The sequence below is a fragment of the Lygodium microphyllum genome, chromosome 27 (assembly GCF_053477565.2).
Source record: "Lygodium microphyllum isolate KBCC chromosome 27, Lygodium_microphyllum_v1.1.10, whole genome shotgun sequence".
Taxonomy (NCBI): domain Eukaryota; kingdom Viridiplantae; phylum Streptophyta; class Polypodiopsida; order Schizaeales; family Lygodiaceae; genus Lygodium; species Lygodium microphyllum.
The window spans coordinates 123,057,214-123,073,417 of record NC_141161.1 but is presented as its reverse complement, the minus strand read 5'-3'; the positions used below and the strand labels follow the sequence as shown (position 1 = coordinate 123,073,417).

Here is a 16,204-nt window from a genome sequence, read left to right as displayed (position 1 = left end):
AGTATTGCATAGATAGATAAGACATCCAACTGCAGGAGCATATGTATGTATATCAAACAAATCACTGTCATCATGTAATGACAGTTTCAGTCCAGGTTCCATGGGAGTACAAACTGGCTTGCAATCCTGTAAGCCAAACTTCTCAAGAAGCTGCCCAATATACCTTGACTGTGATAACCCAATACCTCGAGCATTATGTATGAACTGGATGCCCAAGTAGTAATGCAAAACTCCCAAGTCAGACATGTCAAAAGTTTGCTGCAAATTTTGTTTGAATGCTGAAATCTGATCAGCATGTGTTCCAGTGAGCAAAAGGTCATCAACATAAAGACATAAAATCAGCATAGATCCCCCTTCTTTACATACGTAAAGGATAGACTCAAATGAGCTGTTTAGAAACCCCTGACCAAGCAAGAAAGCATCTATTTTTTCATAGCAAGCTCTAGGAGCTTGTTTCAAACCATATAGTGCCTTTTTGAGCTTGCATACCAAATGTTCTGAGCCTTCAACTGCAAAACCAATGGGCTGCTGTACATAAACTTCCTCCTGAAGTTCCCCATGTAAAAATGCACTCTTGATATCTAGCTGATGTACTGTCCAACCATAATGTGCAGCCAAAGCAATCATAGACCTGATGGTCGTCAGACGCGAAGTAGGAGCAAATGTCTCCTCATAATCAATGCCCTTTTTCTGTGCGTAGCCTTTAGCTACCAGCCGTGCCTTGTATTTATCAATGGATCCATCTGCTTTTCTTTTCAATTTGTAGACCCATTTCGTTCCAATGGCTTTCTTCCCAAATGGCAAGGACACCAAATCCCAAGTTTGATTCTTAGTAATAGAATCTAATTCAGCTTGCATAGCTGCCATCCAATGCACATTGTGTTGTGCATCCTCATAACATTCAGGCTCTTCATTATCAAAAGTACTTGCTGCCATAATAAACTCCATGGTATGTGCTGAATCATGCAAACGAGTTTGCCTTCTAGTACGACCAGCCATGGGTGCATCCAAAGGACTATCTTGCATAGTCTGCAAATACCATCTAGGTAACTGTCGAGCATCCTGACTGTGTGCAAGCTCTTGCTGAATTTCAGTTTCAGCATGATGCCGAATATTCCGATCAGCCAATGGCTGAATTTCTGCACTTTCCATAGGAGCAGCTGGCTGAACATTAGGTTCATTTTCTGAACCTCCAGCTGAATCACCAAAAGTAATGGGCAGCAGCCCTTCAAAAACATCACGGGCAACCTGATATGTATCCAAACCAGCCAAGGATAATTCTGATTTTTCATCAAAAACAACATCCCTGCTGACAAAAACCTTCTTTGTAACGGGATCATAGAATCTGTAGCCTTTGCTTTCATTGCTATATCCCATAAAAATGCACTTAATAGCCTTGTTGTCCAATTTTTTTCTAAGTACCTGTGGAATATGGGCATAGGTAAGACACCCAAAGGTACGAAAGTGACCAACAGAAGGTTTACGGCTGTTCCAAGCCTCAAATGGTGTGATGGTCTTCAAAGCTTTGGTAGGGCATCTGTTCAAAATATGGCAAGCACACATGACTGCTTCCATCCAAAAACTATGAGGCAAGCTCTTTGCCTTCAGCATACATCTGGCCATCTCCATGAGTGACCGATTTTTCCTCTCTGCTACCCCATTCTGCTGTGGAGTATAAGCTGTAGTATACTGATGGACTATGCCCTTCTGCTGCAAAAAAGAATTCAGCATAGAGGACATGTATTCCCCCCCTCGGTCCGAACGGAGAGTCTTAATTTTGCATCCAGATTGGTTTTCAACAAGTGCACTGAAAGCCAAAAATGCATCATACACTTCTAACTTCTTTTTCAAAGAGTAGACCCAGCAAAAACGTGTAAAGTCATCAATGAATGTCACAAAATAATAACCACCACCCAATGACATGGTCTGCATAGGTCCACAAACATCTGAATGCACCAACTGCAATCTGGTTGTTGCTCTGAAAGCAACATCACGAGGAAATGAGAACCGATGCATTTTCCCCAAAATGCATCCCTCGCATAAGTGCTCAGGAGGTCTCTCCAAGGGAGGTAAGCCATCCAGCATCTGAGTACGCTGCAAAAGCATCAAGCTGCCAAAGTTTACATGCCCCAAACGAGCATGCCATAACTCCGCATGTACCATAGCAGGAGTAAGAGTGGATGTCAAGTATGCTGACTGATCTACTGAAAGAGCATCCAACTCATATAAACCATGACACAAAGATCCTGTCAAGACCAAAGTCATGCATTCTTTTGCTCTAACCATGCAACGGTCATCATCAAAGGTGACCTGCATACCACAACATGCCAAAGAAGAAATAGAAAGCAAATTCTTCTTGATTCCAGGCACAAATAAAGTATCCTGCAGGCGGAGAATAGAGCCATCAATGGCTGTGAACTGAATCTCCCCAATACCACGAACAGGGTATGATGCATTATTGGCACACTGTACCGATTTCCCAACGGGAGGTGCACTAACTGAAGCAAACAAATCTCTGCGAGATGTAATATGTCTAGAAGCACCACTGTCAAAGAACCAAGTGTCAGCATCCTCTGTAGAGCTAAGTGCTCTATCGGCCCAAGAGATGTCATAACTGCAAGTGTAAAAACAATAGTCCCTGTCCACAACAAAGGACGCGGACTCACTAGCAGCGGAAGGAGTAGTAGAAACAGACATTCTTGACTCCTTCTTCTCTTTGGCAATGCGCTTCCTGCACTCAGTGATATAGTGGCCGGGCTTCTTACAATAATGACATTTTCCTTTCTTTGCTTGCGTCCCCCCTTGTGACTGATTCTGCGATGTGCCTGAAGTGCTAGAACTCTGTGGAGCATTTTTCACCTTGCTGTTCTTGCCTTTTTGTCTTGCCACAAAAGCCTGCTCAAAGACTAATATTTTTCCGTGTTTGCTCCTCCTCTAGAAGCAAACTAACCAGCTGAATAAAAGTGAGTGGGTGCTCAGCAATCCTCATGGTGAGGTTCAATGCAGTATGAAAAGACAAGTACGAAGGAGGTAAGGAATTCAAGGTGGTGGATATCAACTGTGCATCCGAAAAATACTCATCTACATTCATGAGCTGCTCCCTCAAGTCCTGAATCTTATTTAAGTGATCTTGCATAGAATCACCTTCATGCATCTTCAGAGTTTCCAACTCTTTCTTCAAGAAAGAGATCCGAGTCTCATTCTTTCCTGCAAACATATGCTCCAAAGTCAGTCATGCATCTCGTGAAGAAGATGCCGAACGGATATGAGGTATGATGAACCGCTGAACTGCCAGAGCAATCAGCGACAAGGCCTGTGCATCACGTGTATCCCAAGCTTTTTGAGCTGCAGTTCTTGGAGGAAGTGGCTGAGGTGGAGCGGGCTGAGGTCCCCGTTGTCCACGTGCTCCATGGGGAGGAGGAGTAACGGGAGCTACAACTCCCGGTCGAGTTTCCTCTCCACTGACATAATCCCATAAATTCTTGGCCACTAATACATTCTTCATCATGAATGACCAAAGGGAATAGTTGTTTCCGTCCAATCTGTCTTCCTTGGATACATATCTAAAGACATCACCTCCCTGATTTGCCATGATGACAAATTTCCAAAGACAAAATGAGCAATGTCAAAGCAGTATGAACTGAAAACCTACAAATTTCCAGAAATTGCAGCAAACACGTTTCTGTAATTAATGTGCAAGGGCGTACTCTATCAGAAAACTGTCTTTTAATGCACGCTTCCCAAGGTGCAAACAGTGCACTGCAACACTGTTATCTCAAAATCCCCAAAATTTTTGCCAAGATTTCTGTCAAAACAATCTTTCTGTGACTGTACCAGCAGTTCGAATGCAACTGTCCACAAAATACACAAAAGCCCCAAAATTTCTGATGATCCAGTCCAGAAATTTGCATGAAATTTATCCCCCACTTGTTCTGTGCTTGCCGCGTGTGAACCTCCTCTTCCAGAACTGTGCTCTGGGCTGAAATTTAAAAAAAATTGTTTAAAATTTTACCTGACGTGGAGCAGACTGGCGAGCAGAGTGGCGTGTGCTGGTCAGACAGGCGGGCGAACAGTCGCGAGCAGAGCTGACATGGAGGTGTCAGAACGGCGGGCAGGACTGGCTGACGTCTGACGGAGATGGCCAACGTCAGACAGGCGGGCGGACAGGCGGCGCAGGACAGTCGTGTGGCAGGTCGTCTGGCGGGCGGACTGTCTGACGTGGAGCTGACCAACGTCTGACGGGCGGACGACAGGCGGACAGTCGAACGAAGGCAGCGCTGAGGAACAACGCGCTGGTGAACACTGCGCCTGACTGCTGACGAAACTGACTGCTGACGAGACTGACGACTGGCAGACTGACTGCTGACGTGGAGCTGGAGCTGGCGTCGCCCTCCAGACTGGTGGCGACTAGCGAACGTGCTGGAGGCAGACGTGCTGGAGCGCCCAGACAAGCTGGCGACCACCCAGGCAGTTTAGGGAGAACCTGACGGGGACTGGCGAGCAGTGTCAGGCGGTGCTAGAGCAGAACTGGCGTGGACTGCAGGCAGAAGCTGAGTTCAGAGCTGTGCTCTGATACCAAATGTGAGAACAGAGGATCGAGGTACAGCTGGGATTCAGTAGACAGTGTGAGAGTGAGAGACGGAGTTGAAGCACGACACCCAAGAGAATAGACTGAATGAGTGTAACCTGAAAGTACAAAGTACAACCCTTAAACCTTAGGATTGTAGGGGGTGTTCACACCCGACACACACTAAGTGCCCAAATGTGTGTAACATAAGCACATAAGTACATACGACAATAAGACCATAAGTCTGGGGGAAGAAACCTCTCCTACCGAGAGTAAAAAGTGCCCCAGTGTCCTACTGATCACCGACACTCCCATATGAGCGTAGGCGTAAGTAAGGCGTGAGTCAAATACCCAACACTTTCAAGGGCATGCTTAACTTTCTGATACATTTCCCCCCATACTCTGCACATACTGATCTGCCTGAAAGATCTTATCCTTTGTATGCAAAATGGGAGAAACCTTTTTACCACCTTCAACAATTTCAAAAGGGGCTTTGCCTGTTGACGAATGCATAGTATTATTGTATGCATACTCGACCAAAGGCAAATACTGCTCCCACTTTGACTTGTGTTATGACACATAGCACTTATGCAGATCCAAGATAGTAGAATTTGCCTCTTCTGATTGTCCATCAGTCTGCGGATGAAATGACGATGAGAACTTAAGCGTTGTGCCCATGTTCTCAAATATGCCTCTCCAGAATAGACTTGTCATCCGTGGATCACGGTCACTGACAATAGACTGTGGCATACCATGATACTTGAAGACATTGCACATAAACAAACATGCCATCTGATCTGGTTTTCTTCTTCCTGACAGGAATGAAATGAGCCTGTTTGCTAAACCTGCAAATAATAGTCCATATCCCATCATTTCCTGTCTGTGTCCTTGGAAGATCAAAGATAAAATCCATAGCTATGCTTTCCCATGGTTTATCCGGAATAGGCAATGGCTGTAAAAGCCCTGGTGCTTTTTGCCTGTCAAACTTGACCTTCTGGCAAATCAAGCGCTACCGCACAAAAGCATCCACGTCTCTTCTCAAAGTAGGCCAATAAAAGAATGTCTCTACTGCTTTGAGTGTTGCATCAATACCACGATGCCCTGCATACGGTGGAGAATGACTCTCTGTCATAACTTTCCGTCTCAATGGCATAGTCACACATAGTCTACCATGCATCAAAATGAAACCATCCTTGAGAAGATAATGCTCATGATGTTGTCCATTGACAAGCTGATCAAAGATCCTTGCAAAATCTGCACCATCAGCATACTGTTCCTTCATATCATCAAGCTCATGATGATAAGGAATTGACACAGCTGAAATTTGTGGCTTCCTTGACAAAGCATCAGCCACAACATTCTTTTTGCCTTCCACATGCACAATCTGAAAATGGAACATTGACAAAAAGTTTGCCCAACGCATATGCTTTTCTGACAGCTTAGTCTGAGTTAAGAAATAACGCAATGTCTGATGATCTGTCTGGACAACAAAATCTGCCCCAAGTAGGTAGTGTCTCCAACAAGAAAGCGCATGAATCACAGCCAGCAATTCTTTCTCATAGACCTACATAGTCTTCTCTGGCCCTCGCAAGATTCTGCTTTCATAAGCCACTACCCGGCCATCTTGCATTAGCACTGCACCAATGCTATTGCCACAGGCATCACACTGGACAACAAATGACTTCCTAAGATCTGGCAGAATGATCACTGGACTAGAAGTCATCTTTTCTTTAAGAAGATTAAAAGCTGAAATCTCTTTCTGTGTCCACTGGAAAGAGACTCCTTTCTTCTGTAAAGCATGTAAAGGTGAAGCAATCTCTGCAAAATTGCGAATGAACCTCCTGTAGTAAAAACACAAACCCAAGAAGCTTCTAACATCATGGACAGTCTTCAAATCTGGCCATGTTCTAATTGCTTCAACCTTAGCAGGATCCATTCGGACACCATCCTTTGACACTATGTGCCCCAAAAACTGGATTTCTTCCAAGAAGAACTCACTCTTCTTGCCATTGATAAGCAACCTATTACTGCAAAGCTCATCAAAGACTGCTTTCAAGTGTTCTCTATGCTCCTATTCATTCTTTGAAAAGACAATCATGTCATCAAAGAATGTACCAACAAACTGCCTGTATGGACGAAAAATCCTGTCCATCATTCGATTAAACGTAGCAGGAGCATTAGTAAGTCCAAATGGCATTACCAAGAACTCATAGAGACCAAACGTGGTCCTAAATGCAGTCTTATGCACATCCTCTTGCTTAATCCTGATCTGATGGTATCCACTCTTCAAATCTATCCTGCTGAAAATTGACGCTCCTTCCAAACGGTCAAGGATGTCGTCAATTCTTGGAATGGGGAACCTGTTCTTGATGGTACTCTTGTTCAACGCTTGATAGTCTATGCACATGCGCCAAGAGCCATCCTTCTTCTGCACTAGGAGCATTGGTGAGCAAAAGGGAGATGAACTTGGCTGAATTAGCCCCTTTTCCAACAGCTCATTCACCTGGCTCAATATCTCTTTCTGTTAGGCTGCACTAACCCTATACGGAGGTCTATTTGGTGGGCTACTGCCTGGCACCAAATCTATCGCATGATCCTCAGACCTCTTTGGTGGCAACTGTGATGGTAATGAGTCAGAAAAACAATCACTAAACTGAGACAAGAAAGCAGACCTGTCTCTATCTAACATAGAGAAATTTGACTCATTATTATCCTTGACATCACGTGCAAAAAATCAAATACGCAGAAAGATGATTTTTTATTACAGATGTAATGGTAGAAGCTGATACAACAGGTACAGACTCTCCTTTAAGCTTCATATCAAGCACATGAGTCTTTCCCCTACGTTCCAAAGCCAGTGTCTTGTTAAAGGCATCCATCACACCATGCTTTCTGAACATCCATGGCATTCCCAACAAGACATCACAGCCTTCAAGTGGCATGATATAAAATTCTTCTGCATCAACATAAGACTGTATATGAAGATGCAGCTTTCCAAGAATGGGTGTCACAGACTCTGAGTGACCAGGACATGCCAACCCTGCCTCTGCTGTGTAGCCCATCTCATCTGCTTTGATGCCCAAAGTAGAAGCCAACTCTGGTGAGATAAAGTTTGTCTTAGCTCCAAGATCAAAGAAAATGAGTACATGTTGATCCCTAACTTTACCCCAAGCTCTGCAGAGCTCATTAGCATCCAAGTGTGGCTTGTCTCCCAGCATATCTGGCACTAAACCTGCTGAAGGTTTAGGCTTCTTTCCTTTCCTGTCCTCTTTATCATCATCAGCTGATCTCTTATTCTTGTCCGGACAATTAGACGCAATATGACCAGTCTGCTCACAGATAAAGCACTTCCTCTTAGCCATTAAAGCCTTTCTCTCTTCAAGAGACTTGCGCACAAAAGGTTTCTTTTGGTCCTTTGACTGCTGTCCAAAGAACTTGGCTGGCTTCTTCTTGAACTGCCAAGATTTACCTGTGCTTTGAGAAATCTGAGAAACCTGTTTACCAAATGGCTTCTTTGCTGAAAATTTTTCAGATTTGTCCTGTTTAATGCTGCCCCCAAAACCACTCGACTGTCCCAACAATAATGCATTTCCTGTGGTGGCATTCTCAATTAACTGAGTCAAAGTGGTGACCTTTGTCTTTATACAATAATTCCGGAGTTCCTTGGGCAGCCCACAGCAATATTTCTCTATCTGCTCAGTCAATGGCACAACCCTGTAAGAAGTGACTGGAAGCAAAGCCTCCCAAAACTTCTTGTTATAGTCTTCGAGATCCTTGCATTTAGATGCATCCAAATTGTGCCAAGCTGACATAACATCAATCTCAAATTCATTGGTCAACCAAGCAGAAGCAAATACTTGCTTGAAGTAAGTCCAAGTAGCAGGAGCCTGTCCTTGCATCAACAGTGTACTCCACCACTGACTAGAATTGTCCTTAAGAAAAGTGGCAACTTTCCGGACCTTAGAAGGCTCTGTAAAGTTCCCTCCTGCAAATGCGGCATCAAACTGCTGTAAGAAAGAAAGAGCCTTAGTCCTATCTTCAAATCCTCAAAAGATGTCAAACTGTACAGTTGCACCACCTTCCTTGTATGGCTTTGGCTTCTCATGAGCCATCAAAGGATCCATAGGATATGCCTGTAACATAGGAACACTAACAGGTGGCATAGGAGTTGCCGGACCACTGACTACAAGGCTTGTAGACACAATACTTGCTTGCTGGTTTTGATAACCAGCCATACCAAAAGTGCCCTGTGGCATGCTAAAACTGCCCTGAACACCCTGAAATCCAGGCTGCATGCCTATATTACCATACATGGGGTTTGGCATAAAACCCTGTGTACCCCCAAACATTGTTCCTAGTACATAAATCTGGTTTCCAGGTGCATAACCAGCCATACTCTGAAATACAGATCCACCTCCAAAGTACCCAGGATGTACAGAGGTCGGTGGGAAAACTTGTGGTAAAGCCTGAAAATTGTTTCCCTGATGGGTGAAGAACTTCATGTGGAGTAGGTTCCCCCTCTGAGGTGGGAGGTGGAGGGGCCCCCGTTGAAGTCGAAGAAGTAGATGCCCCCTCTGGGGGCAAAGTTATAACATCCCCCTCTGAAGTAGATAGGGAATCCAAAAACTCATGGATCATGGACTCCGAAATGTCTGATGACGAAGGAAGTGCCGCTGGTCGTGCCGAAGAAGATATCTGGGATGCTGAAGAGCTCCCAACGATGGCCTCTCGAACCTAAGTAGTTGAGGGTGGGAAAGGGTGGGGCTCAGAATGAGCAAGAGGTAGACAATGGTCATTGTCTCTTAGTGGAGCGGACTCGGTAGCCGAAGAAGAGGAAGGAGTCGAGTAGCCACTGTCTCTCGAAGGAGCGGACTAACGAGGAGACGGTATCAAACAATCACTGTCTCTCGATAGAGCGGACTGTAGATCCGTAGGTCATGGAAGCCACTGTGCTTGAAAATAAGTGGGAGAAGACTGCCGCTCGCATTGTGACGATCTCCAGGAGGTCGTAGCGCCAATCGATCCTCCATGTGCTCGAAAGGACTTAGTGCGCAGCAGATGCGTCTTATTGCCTTGAGCATAGTACTCTGATAGCCGATGCAGAACAATCTTTGTGGCCCAGAAAGGAAAGGTGACACAAGAAGTGCTTGGTGAAAGATGCATATACTCTGGGGGGGTGGGGAGCAAAGGTCAAAGTCAGCAAGCATCAGTGGTGTGTCTGATGATGCCACAGTAGGATCACCCACTAGTCTCGACATCTATTGGTAAAGAAGCCATGGATACCAGTGTGCCTTGCTGAAGAAGAAAGAGGTCAGCCACCATGAACCACGAACTGCAATGTCCGCCTCAAGGGGTGTGAGGACAGTGTGAAGCACGAACCGCAATGTCCGCCTCAAGGGGTGGGAGGGTAGTGGAAGGGCTGGAAGTGAGCTGCCAGTGGAAGGAGGATTACAACTAGTAGAAAAACGCAGGTGAGGAGAGAGAAATACTAAAAACGTAGGCAGGACAGCCTACAGGAGAGAGAAAGACTAAAAACGTAGGCAATAGGTGAGAGAAAGGCTAAAAACGCAGGCAGCAAGACTATGAACTCTGATGAATGGAATGATGAAGTTCTGAATCATGGAGTGAATGTGATACAAGGGAACAAGGGTGCCGTAGCACAAGGAAGATGATGAAGATAGCCATGTACCACGACCCACAATGTCCTCCTAAAGGGGTGTGAGGATACTGGAGAGACTGGAGAGAAGAGGTGACGGACTGAATGAATCAGCCGTAAGAAATGAATGAGAGAGTGGCCTATAAATAGGCACAGTCAGTCTAGGATGGCGCCCCTTTTTGGGGCTGCAAACCCTAAACGCAAAACGCAAAAACGCAAAAACGCAAATTGCAGGTGAAGGGTGAAGGGTTTCTCAACACAACCGACTGATACAAATGACCAAGGCAATACTACTGCCAAACCCAATGACTGAAGACAGTACAAATAGAAAGTCTACCGTGAGAGCACTTACGATGCCAGAGTCAAGAAGTATGGGGAGCAAACCAAGGCTATTGTATACCGCAAGAGGACTTCCTATTGCTTGGCTTTTAGGGCTATGAATAACCTCAAGCAACAACCCCTACCATGCTTCGCTCCCTCTTGTTGTATAGATCGTTGCTAGTGGTGGGGCCTTCTTCCTACCCATATCCCTTGTCAGGCAGCAGGACATTCTCCGCCCATGTGTTGTACTGGGTCGCCATTACTTCTCTGCTCCCATTGGCTCTTCAATGCGCTACTAGCAACTCCTACAATTAATGCAGACGCTACTTTTAACACATGCTTTGATTTTCTTTGATAATGGAGCACGAGCCAACTTTATATCTACAGATATGGCAGCCAATCTAGGCATCAGAGAGGATGAGATGGGACCCATGGGAGAAGTTGGTAGCATGCAAGGTGTTGCAAATCAGAGTTGGAGGCTTAAGAGAGTGTGCACGAGAGAGAGAGAGAGAGAGAGAGAGAGAGAGAGAGAAAACTGAAGTACAAGACAAGATCTTATTTAGTTAGTTGCTCAAAGTACAACTAGTACACTCTCCTCTTTACATGAGTGTGTACTTTAGGCTGTTTATGTAGCCACTAGAGGAGTTAGGGTTAGGATTTTTCCTATCCTCCAACCCTTTTACACCTAGCTACCCTTATCCTCTCTAATGTAGGGAGAGTTCCTATGCTTATCTTTCAACACCCCCCCTCAATGCCAGGTGGCATTGGATACAAACATAATAGGATGCCTCCTCTTAATTCTCAATGAGATGCCTTTATAAATCAGGCTACAAGAAAAGGTTATAGGTAGAGAGTGTTACAAGACTCAAAAAAGTCGGTCACCTGTGGATTGGGAGACAAAGTTGACCTCCAATTCCTTAGGTACTTCTGAAACACCAGGACACTTACCGGTGATATGCCCGGTCTTTTTGCATTTATTGCACTTCATTTTGTCAAGATATTTATTCCAGCAGTTGCTCATAATATGCCCCTTTTTGTGACAAAAGGAGCACTTAGTAGAAGTTGTATGAACTAACACTTGCTCATGGGAAGTAAATGCTAAAGACCCTTCAGTATGGTTTCTCTTCTCTTCATCCAGGCATGACTGGATGATATTTGCTAAAGTTGGGTTCGGGATATTAGTTAGGATAGTCACAATGGTTGGAAAAACCTTCTTCACAAACTTTAGCAGGATGGCAATGGCAACTTCATCATAGATAGGTGCCTAAAACGAAAGCAAGCTGTGCCATAAGCCCCTTCTTATGTGAAATGAACTTGCTTAGATCTTCTCCCTATTTGTATTCCAAGCTAAAAAACTCGACCTTGAGAAATATCTTGGAGTTCTTCCCTATAGCACCGTAGAGCCTTTCGAGCTCATCCTATTTTTCTTTTGCAGTTAAGAGCTGGTCAATGTGATGAATTAAGGATTCATCTAAATGAAGCATGATGATGGCCTGAGCCCATTCATCATCTTCTACATCAAGGGGATTAGAAGGGTCAATTACTTTGGTTCCTCGTATGAAGGGCCAATATCCTCTTTCAATCATTTTGTATTTGATCAAAACCTGCCAAGGATGGAAATCTTTTCCATTAAATTTCCGAATTCGAGGACGGACATCAACATATGTTGTGGCCATTGGGAAGGTCTTACCACTTGTTAGAACAAGGGCAGTGTCTAGTCCCTTACAACCTTGCCACTGAATGCGGAAGAAAATCAAACAATTGATATCAAAGTTGTAATGAGGAAAAAGGCTGAAAATCATACATATAAGGGTAGTGTCTAGTCCCTTACAACCTTGCCACTGAATGCGGAAGAAAATCAAACAATTGATATCAAAGTTGTAATGAGGAAAAAGGCTGAAAATCATACATATGTAATATTTCAAAATATGACTTGGGTGGTCCTTTCTTATGTGCAGTCTTCTTCCGAGGTTTAATGGTCTTTTTAGGCTTCAATGATGTGAACCTAGACTGGACTTCTGGCTCCTCCTTGTGGTATGGCTTAGTAGATGAACCTTGTGTTGGACAAGAACAGTCTATGATTTCAATGCTTGTTGCTGATGATTCCGAGGAGAGTACAATCACACTCATCCCTCTGATTTCATTGACCACTGTACTTGAAAAAAGTCACACAAGATACGCAATATAATTTAAGTAAATGATGGTCTATGTGTTTATAATTGTACACATAGCCTTACAACATGAAGTAAAGCACTCAGTTGTTTTAATTTCCTGATAAAAACATTCAAATTGTGTAAGTACCAACAGCAATGATAATTAAGCAATGTGCCTTAGTGCTTACAAGCACTCATGTTACTAGAGATGATAGATGTCGGTCTTGATGAGCTTGATGATGACTTTCCAAGTGCAATAACCTCTGAGATAAGGTTCCTAGATTAGTAACTGACTCAGAAAGAGTTGACTCAGTGATTAGAATCACTATTAATGACCATGGGCTATGCTCTTACTACAAGACGTATGTGCACAACTTCGCTGAAATTGCATCTCTATTGCATGCTTTACAAAAAAGGAATGTACCATTTAGATGGACAACAGTGGAAATTTCAGCATTTATTAAGTTAAAAGAAAAGATAATTTCAGATCCTGTGCTTGTGTTGTCCAATCCAAGGAGGTCATTTGTGGTTCAGTGTGATGCATGTGGGAATAATTCAAGATGGCCGAGTTGTGGCTTATGAGAGCCGTCTTCTCCATAGTGTAGAGAGGAATTCGCACGTCTATGTGAAAGAGCTCTTGGCTGTAATTCATGCACTACCCATGTGGAAACACTACTTCTTAGGGGCTGATTTCATAGTGCAGACAAATCGTCACACATTGAGGTACTTTTTGACGTAGATAAAGTTGTTAGAGAAGCATATGAGTTGGGTAAACTATCTCTCTATTTTTCATTTTCAAACTGTACACATTGATGGTAAAAAGAATGTTGTGGTTGATGCATTATCAAGCCTTAGATTCCAGCCATCAATATGGTATATCACATTGAGTTGGATGCCATGAAGAGTCACTATGCTGCTGATTCGGATTTTACCAATGTGTATGATCAGCTTTGTAATGGCCAAAGTCATGAGCACTCTGTGCTTAGAGATGGTTTTCTGATGATGCATGGACAACTATGTATCACAAAGCAGTTGAGGCCTAGGGTGATCACTGAGAGTCATGCTTCTCCTTATGCACAGCATAGAGGGATTGATGCCACAATCAAAGCCATGGATCATTTCTTTTATTAGCCAGCTTTGGGGCATCATGTGGAGCAATTTGTCAGGACATGCATCGTATGTCAGAAAGTGAAGCATAATAGGCAAAAGATGCCGGATTTTTTCAGCCCTTGTCAATTCCAAACAAGCCTTGGCAAAGCATTGCTATGGACTTTTATCTTTGAGATTCCTAGGACACCTAAGGGGAATGATAAGATATGGACTATCATTTGCGTTCAACAAACATGCCCATTTCACTCCGGTGAGAAAGAAGATAAAGGCTGATCATATGGCACACTTATTTTTGCAACGTATATTTAAATACCATGGTATGTCATAGTCAATCATCAATTATCAAGATCCTCAAATGACCAATTTATTTTGGAAGGGATTATTTGAGAATATGGGTACCATGTTAAAATTCTCATCAGCCTTCCATCCGTAGATAAAAGATCATCCTGAAGAGGCAAATTCCATAGTCTTAGATCTTTTGAGGAGCTATGTATCCCAACATAAGACACAATGGAAACAATATTTGCCATTAGTAGAGTTTGCATACAACAATATGATGCATAGTTCCACTAGCAAAGCTTCATTTGAAGTTGTTGAGGATGGCAAGAAGGTACTAACTATCTTGCATGCTAAGGAAAAAATCTTTGAGGCTAATCGCTATGTGAAAAGCTTGGATACAGCCTATGTGAAGATAAAGTATGCACTTCAGAGATCTCATGAAAAGAAAAAGAAGGTAACTAATCACCATAGACGTGCCTTGCGCTTTGACGAGGGTGATTATGTATTGCTACGTTTTGAAAAGGCAAGGCAAAAAAGATGAAAGGTAGAGAGAAGTTATATCCCAAGTATAAGATACTATGGGCCCTTCCAAGTGTTGGAGAAGATTAGCGATATTGCTTATCAGCTGAAATTACCTCCACATTGGTAGATACACAATGTGAGGTTTCCAAAAGCTATTTGGTGAAGTTTCAAAACTATTCCCCAATGAATGCTAAGTGGATGGAAGAGGATGACTTGGCAAACCATCCTCAAATTATGTGGAACTCCTACTGGAGTTTAGGGATGTCTTTGCATGGACCCATGATAAATTGAAGGGGATTCCCCCTGCTGTTGGTGTGCATACTAGGCCGTTGAAATAAGCCAACAAGATTGTAAGGCAGAAGATCAAATGAATGCCTTGTGAGGTAAGAGAGCCTCTTTTTGAGGAGTTGAGGAGTTGATCTTTCCTATTGAACACACTGAATGGTGCTCACTAGTCATGATTAGAAAGAAAAAAAACTATCAAATCCGCTTATATGTGGATTTCAAGGAGCTAAACAAACAACCATTGAACAAGGTTCCATAAGTTCTAAGAATCTAAGACATGCCTCATTAAATAAGACCAAGTGGTGCAGTTAGATCCATTGAATTGAATCTTATCCGTAGTTGCATTCTTGCAAAGGCTGAAGTGGTGTGTGAACTCCAAGGTGTCACATAAGAGGATTAATGTGGTAGGCAAGAATAGAGCCCGAAATAACATGTGGTGCTGAAGGATGAGGCACTAAAACCCATGGGCCCTTCCCTTTTATAGACTAAGGTGTTGGGTAATAAACAATTGGTCCGCTAGGTAAGAACATATGCAAATTGTGGCACCATTTGGGTAAAACTAGGGGATTTGTAAACTTGAGTATTAACCCTTGCAAATAGATCCCCGGCACTACATGGTCTGGGGGATATACCTTCACCACCAGTGCACCTCCACCACTTGGAGGCGCATGAGCCTAGGGGCCTAAAAGATAAGTGTAAGGATGGCAGTCCGTCCAATGTGGTGAATTGAGCTAAAGATGAATGCATAGATGAATGTACAATGGAAGGAATGGGTGGAATATGTAAGATTTCAATGTTAGATACTTGTGGAATTGAAGTGTAATATGAAGGTGGAATGGGTTGGGTGTGTGTATACAATGATGCACCAAATACCCTTTCTGAATTTGCAACCATATGAGAGGTATTAGCTAATGTTTTTCTTATTTAGTCCACTCTATTCATATTAACATATTCCTACATGTCAAGATTATCATGAATACTTGTACCCTTAGCCTACACGTTAGCAAAAATAAAAGGACTAGAAAGTTGATTTTGCTACATTTAATTCCTCATTTTGGTCTCCATTTATAGCCCCAAAAAGGCTTTACTTCTATCATTTAGTGTCCAAGCACCACAAAAGACAGCCGGGGTCTCATGTGCCTATAAAGAGGGCATGGGCATGATTGTTGCCATCCTCCTTACACTCTCATTCATTCTTTATCACTCCTATCTAACGCCAAGTGGATGCTACCCCATTGGAGTGGCTACCACTGCCACCTAGAGCTCATAGCTGCCGCCCGCTTCAGCTGGAGCTGCCATCCATCCTGGAAG

The 16,204-nt window shown here is 43.4% G+C and overlaps 1 long non-coding RNA gene and 1 pseudogene across 1 annotated transcript in view; both read right to left on the bottom strand.

The window, feature by feature from the left end:
* LOC148012778 (uncharacterized) overlaps window positions 1–16,204 on the bottom strand; it is a 61,760-nt gene that overhangs the window by 21,674 nt on the left and 23,882 nt on the right. The gene's annotated exons all lie outside the window — the stretch shown is intronic.
* On the bottom strand, window positions 3,917–8,823 carry LOC148012780 (uncharacterized; annotated as a pseudogene).